This window comes from Amphiura filiformis, chromosome 4, assembly GCF_039555335.1.
Source record: "Amphiura filiformis chromosome 4, Afil_fr2py, whole genome shotgun sequence".
Taxonomy (NCBI): Eukaryota; Metazoa; Echinodermata; class Ophiuroidea; order Amphilepidida; family Amphiuridae; genus Amphiura; species Amphiura filiformis.
This window is the reverse complement of record NC_092631.1, coordinates 5,794,481-5,807,473: the sequence shown is the minus strand read 5'-3', so window position 1 is coordinate 5,807,473 and position 12,993 is coordinate 5,794,481. Positions and strand designations below refer to the sequence as shown.

Sequence of the window (12,993 nt, the reverse complement as noted above, 5' to 3'; positions counted from 1 at the left end):
TAGCTTAATCACATCACTTATCATTAGGAATATGATGATTTATGACAATTTGTTTTATATTTATCTATGTAAAAAAAAACCAGAAAACAAATATTAATACAACTGGCTAACAATTAAGATACTTATATATATTTTAAAATAATTTACATTAGAGTGTAAACAAACAGTGGTGTCAATACGTCTTGAAAAGTAGGGGGAGGCATTTTTTGCCTAAATTTTCAAAAGGTGGCTGAAAAGAACAAAAGGTGGTTCATTTTTGTCAAAAGATGGTGGTGGAGGAATTGTCCCTGTATTCCCCGCAGGTTTGATGCCTATATAAACAAATAATCCATTTTCACCTTTAATTTGGTTTTATTAGTTTGTAAAAACGTGAACGCAAATTGAGGTCATCAATACTTCATAATTGACCTCTAAATGCGTAATTGTTCCAGCGTAAATATTAGTAGCATCTGCGCATGGCGTGTTGCTAAACTGTGCGCACGCACGATGGTCACCATATTTGGCATTGTGTACTACCATAATTGGTCGTCCTGTTTTAGACTGTTTGATTTTTGGAATGGGAACATGTAAAAATTGTTTATTTTTAGAAACCTTTGAGGAACATTTTGTGTTATTTTGTTAAGTGAAGACATCAAAGTGACGGTTACAAATGAGGTTAATAACTTTGCATCGGTAATATGTCAGGCATTGTAAAAAATCTAAACATTTTGCCTTTCGATTCCAAAGGAAAAATGTTTAGATTTTTCACAATGCCCTCCCTCTAAATCAATGTTTTTCCTGGCAGGATCTCCCGAATTTAATCAAATTATAGTTGTACTACTGAAGACCAGTATGTTTGTAGGTGGCTTCTTCGGGTTTGTTTTGGACAACACAATACCAGGTGCGTATATTGGTTGGTTTGATTCCACACACAAAGCGCTGTTGGTTTGTAAATACCCCCAATTGGGGACTTTTTCTGATCTATAACAGATAAGCGGGGACATCTGTCAACCGTGGACATCCCCTATTGTAGACTATTTCTACATGCACTCTACTTATAGAAAAAGTAATCTCAAAAATTATCGTCTACCGTACTGCGATGACCCGTTAGCTGACCCTGTATGCTGCCCTTTTATTACACTATTATCATCTGATCTCTTTTATGAAATTGATATGCTGCCCTCTATTATGTAAAGCATTGATCCCTTGTTCTCTAATTCAAAAATAATGCATGTGTAACATGAATTTACCAAAAGCCGAATCTGGATTCAGCTGTCTGCCGAATTCATAATGATATTAAAAGATTGAGATTAATAAAAAACAATGCAAGAAAGCAATTTTTAATCTGACCTCTTCAATTTGTTTTCATCAATAATGTGGTCTTCCTTTTTGTAGGTACACCTGAAGAAAGAGGTATTGCTCAGTGGAAATCTCTGTACGGCGGTAAGGACACGGATGATGCAGTCACTAAGGAGTTGTTAAGCTGTTACAACCTACCTCTCATCATGCCATGGATTGAGAGACAACGATGGCTAAGATATGTCCCCTTCTCACCCACATTCTTTGGCTGGAAATTCCATAATAAGAAAGGTATGAGTCAAGCATTAAATTGATTACGCTTAAGTTATTAGCTTATGGTTGGCAAAGTTAGAGTTAGCTTTAGCAGTGGCAGCGCTATGAGGGGGGGAGGTATTTGTCCCCCAAACATTTTTCTTTCCCCCCAGTTTTGAGGCAAAACCCTCTATGTAAATTTCCAAAAATTTGTTGATTTTGCCCCCCTTGAAATTCACTTTGCCCCCCCCATGCCCCCCGAAAAAAATTCCTGATGCCACCACAGAGCTTTAGAGCTTGGCTTATGATTATGGCTGGAGTGACACATACCTCGATAAGTTCTGTGAAGTTCTGTTGAAGGAATTGAAAGTCACCATATGTGACATGATCAAGGGGAATGAGGCACATGTCGGCAATTTTCAATTAGAAATTTTTTACATCATATTCTGGCAGTTTACAAATGCTACATTTTGATGCAAAGCCCTTCAAAATTGGACATCTGGTTACTGAGTTATGAGCAATTTATCAATGGCTAAAAACAAAAGAATTTGAACACTATTTTTGCCAATATCTCAAAAACAATATTAGCGACATCCGACTCATTCCCCGTGATCATGTCATATATTTACAAAATCATAAAAAAAGTAGATGTTTCCAAAGAATTTCATGAGCTCCTCCATATCTATTCTGTATAAATCTACATCTCATGCTCAGCAATTTAGTCTAGCCCTCTCGATAGTTACCTAGCTGGGGGGTTTACAACCCCCCGAGCTAGGTACTGTTTTGCTATCCGATCTTTCTTCTTTCTTTCTGGCAATAACTTCAAAATGCTTCTCCTCCTACATGTTACATCCTACAATTACGTCCACTTTCGCACATATGTATCGGCTATATCCAGTGCCCATAGGGTCTAAACAAAATTGGGGTCAAAGGTCATTAAAGGGGCATTTCTGGTATTTAACCAAATACCTGCAAAATGCTTTTTCTGCCACATATTTTATAGTACAATGATGTCATTTGCATATATGCATCGGCTATACCACACGCCTATAACTTGCATACAGAATTGGGGTCAAAGGTCATTAAAGGGTTAAATCTTACAATTGCATTATCTGGACATCTATAAGGGGTATGGGGTTCAAACTCGGTGACAACAAATCTTATAACCAGGGGAACAATTTGCAGGGGTCAGGTCAAAGGTCATGCAGAGGTCAAATTTTTTGAAATGCATTTCTGTGTACCGGGCTCAAACTTGTTGACAACAAACTTAATGATCTGGGGAATATTTTGGAACACTTTGCAGGGGTCAGGTCAAAGGTTATCTGGGTCAAATCTTATAATTTCATTTTCTGGATATCTGTAAGGGGTATGGGGCTCAAACTCAGTGACAACAAATCTCATGACCAGGGGAACATGTTGCAGGGGTCAGGTCAAAGGTCATGCAGAGGTCAAATCTTAGAAATGTATTTTCTGAATATCTGTAAGGGGTACGGGGCTCAAACTTGGTGACAACAAACTTAATGACCAGGGGGACATTTTTGGAACATTTTGTAGGGGTCAGGTCAAAGGTCATCTGGGGTCAAATCTTAACATTACATTTTCTGGACATGTATAAGGAGTAAGGGACTCAAACTCGGTGACAACAAACCTCATGACCAGGGGAACATTTTTGGAACATTTGCAGGGGTCAGATACCTCCACAACACCAACACGCCCAGCTAGGTTTGTGGTCTATGACCACCATTTGCCACTAGTTATCTTTCTCTTGGTAAAATAAAAACATAAACAACTAGAGCTACTGTGGCTCGTGTACTGTGGCTCACGAGCCACGAATGTCAGGCGATGACTTCTGATTGACCTCATTTGACCTTTGACCTCGGGTAAACGTGAGTTGACTACTCATGCTCTCTCAAATCAAGGGTAATTTGCATCACATTAAGCCCAATCGGGCCTATTTTAACATTTGACCTTTCCTGTCCTGTAACCTTGGATGACCTTTACGGTTTTATACTCCCCAAGTGTCAGGGATCATTTCCGCAAGTTTTAAAGCCCAATCGGAGCAATATTTAATTTTACCTGACCTTTGACCTCAGATGACCTTTATGGTTTCATACTCCCCAAATGTCGGGGATCATTTTCCCCAAGTTACAGCCCGATCGGAGCAACTTTAAATTTGACCTGACCTTTGACCTCGCATGACCTTTTTAGTTTTATACTCATGAAGTGTCAGAGATTGGTTTCCGAGTTACAGGCCAATCGGAGCAACTTTAAATTTGACCTGACCTTTGATCTCAGTTGACCTTTGGGTATTATACTCCTCAAGTGTCAGGGATCATTTACCCAGAGTTACAGCCCAATCGAAGCAACTTAAAATTTGACCTGACCTTTGCCCTCACACGACCTTTGGGGTTTTATACTCCCCAAGTGTCAGGGATCATTTCCTCCGACTTACAGCCCAATTGGAGCAACTTTAAATTTGACCTGACCTTTGACCTCGCATGACCTTTGTGGTTTCATACTCCCCAATTGTCAGGGATCATTTTCCCGAAGTTACAGCCCGATCGGAGCAACTTTAAATTTGACCTGACCTTTGACCTCACATGACTTTTGTGGTTTCATACTCCCCAATTGTCAGGGATCATTTTTCCGAAGTTACAGCACTATCGGAGCAACTTTAAATTTGACCTGACCTTTGACGTCACATGACTTTTGCGGTTTCATACTCCCCAAGTGTCAGGGATCATTTTCCCAGAGTTACTGCCCCATCGAGCAGCTGTAACATTGACCTTGGATGACCATAGCTGATGTTTCATGATCCCCTTATGATTATTATATATAAGTTTTAGCCCAATCGGACATATTTCAAAATTTGCCCGCCCCCCCCACCCACCCGAGTACTGGTATTCACCATTATTGCTATATAGCATTTACCATATAGCCTTAGTGTGTATGTGTTGATTTTCATAAATGCATCATGGGAAGGAATATAATTTGACCACCATCCCCACTGCACAAGCAACTACATGTATATAGCATTTATCACATACCTTTAGTGTGTATTTTCATAAATGCATCATGGGATAGCATCATTTCCAAACCTTTAGTGTGTATTTTCATAAATGCATCATGGGATAGCATAATTTCCAAACCTAACAACTCTTATCGCTTTATATTATCAAAATAGCAGCACAATATTTACTGTTAATTTTCCTGGAAACTTCAAACCACACCAGTAGACATGCCCAAGCATGCAACGAAACTAAACACCTCAAAAGAAATAAGTCCCCCTCTGAACATGTCGTCATAACATCGTAAGGTTTCATTTTGTACCAACAAAACTAACTTTGAAATAATTATATGACTGTTTACTAAGTGCTGTGTGAAAATGAGAGATTTCCATGACTTCAGGGCTGAATGAGCCTAAATTGAAGGCAAAAACTGCCCTTTTCAAAAGTCACAAAGTAGGCCTATACTTGTCACAAAAGTTTATTCATGGCTTGTTACTAATGGAAAACCCCATGTGTTTGAGTGCAGTTTAAAATCCTCACCAAGTGAACATTTACTGTAATGTGTATCGATTCTTGATCATTCAGCCATGCAAATCCCCTTGGTGCAGAGTTCAGCACAGTGAGTTGTAAGATGGTCAGTTCCATTCCTTGTCCCAATCGCCTTGCAGTTAACAAGCATAGGCCTACTTTGTGACTTTTGGAAAGGGCACTTTTTGTCTTCAATTTAGGCTCATTCAGCCCTGAAGTCATGGAAATCTCTTATTTTCACACAGCACTTAGTAAACAGTCATATAATTATTTCAAAGTTAGTTTTGTTGGTACAAAACGAAACCTTGCGATGTTATGACGACATGTTCAGAGGGGGACTTATTTCTTTTGAGGTGTTTATATGCTTATCTCTTGTTATCAAATAGCTGTTTCCCTGCACAAGGTATCTGCCAAATTGCTTGGGCCAGCGGTTCTTGCTGACCATGTTTGGTGGTCATAGCATGTCATTTAAAGGAGAAGTAGCATTTTTAAGATTTTCACAAAATGACCCCTAATAACCCTTACATGACCTTTGACCCCTATCTGTGTAGAAGTTATATTAAGCTTGGGTCAGTGCTTCTTGTGGCCAAGTTTGGTCAAAATTGATCCAAGCGTCTGGCACTAGTAGCAATTTTTGGTTCTACTAAAGAAGAAAGAAGAAGATTTAGGAGCTTCACAGTATATCAGGCGGATAAATCCGCCTGACATAATTTAGTCTAGCCCCCTCTATTATAGTTCTCTTGGTCTCTTAACAAATCTTTGTTATGCGCATGATGTTATTATGAACTATTAAAATGTCGCTCTTCTTTCAAAACCTTGTAACTCCAATAGATGCTAGATGTTAGATATATGTACAATATAATATATTGTATTGTACATATTTAACACATAGCAGCTATTGGGAGTTATGAGGTTTTGACAGAACAGTGACGAAAAGAGATTCTTGCTGGGGAATTTAGGGTGGGACACTAAATTGTTGGGTTTTAAATCATTAAGGGCTAGGCCTGTATAGTTATTTTGCCAGAAAAATAAATTTCAATGACATCCTTAAGGGGTCGGTCACCTACCTTTGCATAGTAGTTTTTTGTGGGGCCTAAGAGCCAAGAGCACATCTGATACACCAAATTGCATTCTGAATACGAGGAATGTCCTTCTGATATCAAATAATCTTGATTTATTTTATGGCAAATTATTAAAAATTTATATTTTTGATATTTAACAATCTCCGGAAGTAAACTTAAAATCTATTGATATTAAAAGTGTATGTAGCTGGGAGGAAAAGCCATCCATCAATTGAAAATTTGGAACTTTTCGTATTGAGGATGAACATAAAGTTTCCCCAAAAGACCTACAAATTTTTAATAATTTCCCACAAAAATACTATGCAAACGTCACTACCTGAGCCCTTAAATGAAAACTAAACCTTAGAGTTTTTCACGATAACAGGTCATTTGTCCGAAAAACCCAATAACCTAGTTATAAACCATTATCCAGGGCCGTAGCAAGGTTGTAAATTGTGGGGCGGCCATGACTAATGTGGGGCGGCCAAAATACAAATATATGCCCAAATTGAAATAAAGATATAAAGAAAAACAAAACAAAAAGTGGGGCGGCCATGGCATCCCCGGCCGCCCCGCTTGCTACGGCCCTGCCATTATCCATACCCTAACCCTAAACTTCGCCCTACCTCAACCTTTAGCCTAAGGCCTAATCCCAACCCTCAACCTAACCCTATACACATGGCCCGACTCTACTATTAACTCTGTAACACAAACAAAATCCTGCATTTCGCGTAGCATTTGTGCAAAGAAAAAAAATGTTGCACATATTTTTTGGCAAATGTTAAGGAGACGAAGGTTTTTTTAGCCATAGTCCACTGGAAATATTAAATGTGCACCATAGATTGATCTCGACAAGCAACAGTTCCAGAACTAGTGTGTATTATGGCATTGGACATTAGTTCAAATCCTTTGGTTGAAGTCAATCAAGAAAAGTGTCCCACCTAGAGTATATTCTTGGCATAGATGTGCATTCTAACCATGGTTTTTTTCTTCCTAACATTTGTGTTCCAATCAGACTACAGTTCCGTTGCTGATAAACCGCCCTCTACAGTCGAAAGTTGAGGTATAAATTACTGGTTTTATTGCATGACTGTGTGTGTGTCTTATATTCATCGGAGCATGCCCCTACTATTTATTCCTGATTGTTACCATATTGGTCCATTGTTTTGTACATTGCTGTTGATTGATACCATTTTGTAGTATCGATCTCGTTTGTGCCAACTTTTCAACAAATCTATGTTGAAATGTGTTTTTCGTTGAGTGCATCACATACCAGAGAAGATGTCCTACACTTCCCACAATGCATTTCTTCCTTGTACTCATCTTCAGTGCAACATAGGTCAATATTGACACAAATAGTTTATTTAACTGATAGAGCTCATCCAGATCTTGTAATTGAGGTATTGTTACTATCGACTCATGTTGCCCTGAATAGCATATCCGGGGGGGGGGGCTCTCCCTAAAAAATGGTGTACAGGGATGCTCAAAGGTTTTTGAGATGCATTTTCATCGTTTTTGGTATATCAATGGGGTGCTTTTGAAGTTGTTTCGGGTATATTAATGACCCCTTATTTCTGTGATGGTATTGAGATGGGCTGTTGTAAGTGTTTGGGTATATTGATGATATAATGATGGGTTACCATTTCAGTTAAAATGGTATAGAGATGGGTTGGTTAACTGATACCCGCGAGGTATAGTGATCGGGTGTTTGTTTGTACTACGCAGGTATAGAGGATTAAAGATGGTCAACATTCTGAAGTCTACTTTTAGCACCCCCGTACAAATATTTTCCAAGAGGCCCCCCGGGAGCAAATCAGTGCAGAGAAGAAATGCATTGTGGGAAGTGTAAGATATCTTCTCTGCGCACAAAAGAAAATTGGTGTGATTCCATATTGACATTTGTTGAGATTTCAGAAAAATCTTTCTCACATTGTAGTGTGTAACTTTATTTTGTGTACAATATACACATGTCTACTTTTAATAGACACATGAATTGCTGCGTATTAATGGCTGGGGTATGAACGTTTGGACAGTATTTATTGTGGGACATTAGAGCACATCAGACATATCGAATTGCATTCTGAATACGAAGAATGTCATTCTGATGTCAAATAATTTTGATTTTTGAAATTCGCAATTTAATACACATTTTATGGCAAATCATTAAAATTGATATTTTGATATTTAACAGTACTTGAAGTAAACTTAATAAATCTGATGATTTATACTTAAAGTGTATGTAGGTGGGAAGAAAAGCCGACGATTAATTGAAAATTTTGACCTTTCGTATTGAAGATATGGATTTTTTCCCCCAAAACACCCAAAAAAATTAGGTCCTTTTGGGAAAAAAAAATCCATATCTTCAATATGAAAGGTCAAAATTTTCAATTGATCGTCGGCTTTTCCTCCCAGCTACATACACTTTAAGAATATATCATTAGATTTATAAAATTTACTTCGAGGACTGATATATATCAAAAATGTGAAAAATATCAAATATTGTGATTTTCAAAAAATGAAAATTATTTGTTATCAGAAAGACATGCTTCGTATTCAGAATGCAATTCGATAGGTCTGAGGTGCTCTCATGTCCCACAAAAAATACTGTAGAAACGCAATAAACGCTAATTTTAGATCCCTTAATGGCAGGTTTATAATCTATGTCCAATGCAAATTTCACCTCCTCAACATTTTTCTTGGTGATGTTCATTTCTTGATTATATTTATGATTGACTTTTGTCACTATGTGGTAGACCTTCTGATGTGATACACACAATTTGCACTTGCACCACTATGTGATATACTGTGGTACCCTCGTCGGTCTGCAGCTTTATCAAGTATATGAAAGTTTTACATATGAGTCGCTGCATGAGGAGAACTGTTTTATAACCCTGGCTTTAAGCTGTGAATGTATTTGTGTATAGTTTCCATTGGGTTAGGGTTTCCCCGCTTTTATTCTCCTATCTCACCTATGCTGACTCTCTCTTAATCACACTACATAGGAATATACCATGTATCAGGGCTCAAATTCAGCACATGTCTGTTAGCAAAAACCAGCTGTAAATGCCTCAGACAAGCTAAGCTGTAACTCCGAAGGGACTTGCCCCTGTGTCCAGTTGTAAAAACAGAGCTCTCAAATTATTCCCAACATATTAACAGTGACCCTGTCAGTCACAGATATGTGTTCCAGCTAAAATGTTGACATGTATCAAAGTGCTTTACATTTATTCTGCTGTCGTTAGAATACGTCAGCTGCCATACAGTACCCAAGCCTTGCTCATACCTTAGGACGGTGCTCAATGGACAATATTCCAAACAGCTCCCCTTTTCACCCCTAGGTAGAGAGAGGCAAGTAAGGTAAAGCACCTTGCCCAAGTGCACAACACGATGACACTGTCGGGGCTCAAACTCGCAACCCTCTAAGTGCGAGCTAATGTCTGTGCACAAACATTTTGACTCTTGGAAAATTTGTAAAAAAAAGTGATTGAAATACCAGACCCTTTGTTGTTGCCCATTGCCATTAGAGGTACTAGGTATTTATGAACAAAATTTGTGGGCAAGTTACCATTTAAGGTAGGCATTTCCATGATAGTATAATAAATTCTTTGTACTTGGTCATTTCACCCTGAATTTCATGAACACACAGACCAACAAAATCTTATACCCAAAACAATGGTCAGAAAAAGGGTCACCTTTTCAAGAAGATTTCAAGGAAGGTCAGTTATATGGTTGATATTTTTATGCCAAATGGCAAAAAAGTCCCCTTTTTTGACCCCAAAACCCCCATGGTGGAATTTTGAAAAAAAAGTCCACTTTTTCAAAAAATGTCCCCCAAGTCCACTTTTTCAAAATCAGCCCCCAAATGAAATCCTGGTTACAGGCCTGCATAAAGTAATAGGGCACTGGGGTAGTATTAGTGTTGTTTGTTTTTGTGCTTCTCAATTTACCATATTGTTTGTATTAGAAGCTCCCCCTCTAATAAATGCCCCCTCTGTATTAAAAGCCCCCTCTAATAAAATGCCATGTGAGTAAGCTTAAACATTGCATGTCGTCAGTGACGATCGCTACGTCATATTGTAAATTGCATGGACAAAACCTATTAATACTCAAACTGATTCTTGTTTGATGATGAACTTACGTGGGTAATTTGTTGTATTCGCTTTGAAATGTGAGGGCCTATAAGGATGGTAACACTAGTCATGATAGTTTTTTGAATGGCCCTCTCCCCCCTGGAGTATACCCACTTTATAAGTGCAGCCTGTGCATGTTGTTTGTTGCAATGTAATGTTGCATGCTTTGCTATGTCTATTTGTTTGTTTGTTTATGAATTTGGATTGGTTTGACCTGACCCAAGCCAGTGGGCTGATGCAGGTGGTAGCACTTTTGCTATTTAGCTTGCTTGTAATTGACCACTTTGTAGCTGTTGGCAGCGTTTGGCTCTGCTCTGTTAACTCCAATCAGGCCAGAGTTAGCGAAGTGGAAAACTGAAAGCGAGGGCAAAAATGTAAATTATATATGCCCAATTGTTCAAAGTTAATTTGCCAAGTAACTATAAGGACTATCTAGCTAAGACTTGATACATACGTAGTACAAGCACATAGAAGTACATTTTGCTACTTTTAATCTGCATAATTAGGGTTAATTTCTTAAGAAAATAAAATGAACTCAACTTTAAAAAGCCCAACTTATTTGCAGATTAAAATTATCAAAATGCTAAATGTTGTATACTTCTATTGTACTTGTACTACACTATAATTTGATCAACTTGTAATTGGCGGACCTCATAACATCGCGGATTAATATCAATATACTATATTTGGAGAATTGTCTTATGACATCTCGCCAGAAGTATTACAAATTATTAATTGAAGTCTTATACTTTGTCTACTTTCTTTAACACGAAAAATATTGACCAGGCAGATCAACTATATCACTCTTAATGTGGGTCTACTTTTCTGCCTAAGCCTAATAATTCCCGCCTATTACCACCTGATCAAAGTATACACATGTACCAAGTCTAGGCTAGAGATAGTCCTTATAATTCTTTGGCAAATTAACGTACATAATTGGGCATATGTAATTTACACCTTTGTTCTCACTTTCAGTTTTCCACTTTGCTAACTCCGGCCTAATTGGAGTTAGCAGAGCCAAACCCTGGCAAATACAACCGTAAGTGGTCAATTACAAATACAACAGATAATTCTTATCATGTGACCCAAAGTGGTCAATTACAAAAAAGGTGTATAATGCAAATGTGCCATTTTCTGAAAATGTACACATTGTTGGATTGCCTTTTCTGACATTAATGATAATTTTAAAGATTTAATGTTTTGTTCCTGTGCTTCGATTTCACTTTAATCATTTCTCCTTTAAAATTGCAGTGATTGGAGTTTTGGGTTATTATTGCCTGGATTTTTGACATAATTTGTGTATTGTGCTGATATTAAAGATATTTTCATTGGAAAATTAAAATTTAATCTTTTGGACTTGCTGTTTGGAGTGCTCATACACTGTATCCAATCCCAGATGCATCTTCAGGTCATGGGTTGAATTATCACAGGTCGACATTGAGTTTACCTCCGAGGAATCTTCTTAATTCCTACAGAATTATAAGGCCCCACCAAATATTATAACGGTGAACATTCCTCATGTTACAGATACGACACCTGTGGCAACCAGTCACCGGTTGAGTACTTGGCAGGCATGTGGACTGGGGTTCGAATCTTGAGGGAAACAAACAAGTTATTTTTTCATCTTCCCCCTTTATTCTCTCCTTTCATATAGCCAAAAAGCATGGTACAAATTCAGGGTTATAGTAACTCCTATTTTTCATCATATTGGCCCTTTTAGCCCTCAATCCAACAAAAGCCAACAGCACAAAGCAACTGCATATCGCTAATTCTACAAAATCCGGTGCCAATCCACTATAAAAATTGAAAAAATAAAAGTTGTTCAAAAATACCTGCTTTTTTGTTTATTAAGAGTAAATGTATCACTACTTTCAGATGTAAAAAATTGCCAACACCACTTGCATATTTTTCTTTCAAGAAGTCATGATGTTTTTTAACACTAAAACTCAATGTAATGTGAGCTACGTTACCGACTACAAAATGGGCTGGTTTTACTCAATCCAAGGTCATAAAAAGCAATCTAAAGATCACTTGAGTGAAATGTAAAACAGATTTCACCATTTCATAGAAGTTTTGAAGATGCGTAAATGAGTGTGTAACGTAGCTCACAGTAACGTAGTTCACTGGTTTTTAATGTTTTTAATGTGATTTGCGAACGTTAGAAGGTTATGCCGGTTAATTCTAATATAAATGGGGTTCGAACACTGGTAGCTTTCACATATTATTAGGAAGTACATCTAATACAAGTGCATACTATAGAATCCTGGTAACGTAGCTCACCAATCTTAACATGGTCGGTCGAAATTTCAATGTTTACAACATTTATATGCCAAAAATGCTACAGCATCACGATTTTTACAGTGATTTTTAAAAAAATATGAGTGTTTCCTTTCAAAAAACCGCAAATTACATTGATACCTCTGTTTTACTTCTTTCCAATAACATGTGTTAAAAAGGGGTAACGTAGCTCACAGCGTTTTGGTGGAAAGGGCAATTTATTTTAGAATTACACAAAGACGTTTTAATCACTAAAAAATAATGTTGATAAACAATATGATGGTGCGTTATCTAATTAAAAAACAACAAATATGTAAAGATATCGCATTTATTCAAAGAAAATATTCAGGGTTAGATGTGACACTTGAGCAGTGGAAACGCATTTTTAGCAATTTTTGAGCCTTTGCAAGGGTTAATCAGGCTGAAGAAAGCATTTAAAGTATGGAAAACTATATATGT

General features: G+C 37.5%; 1 pseudogene; it reads left to right on the top strand.

Annotated features, from left to right (window-relative positions):
• Positions 1-12,993, top strand: part of LOC140150505 (solute carrier family 23 member 1-like) — a 67,609-nt pseudogene that overhangs the window by 49,211 nt on the left and 5,405 nt on the right.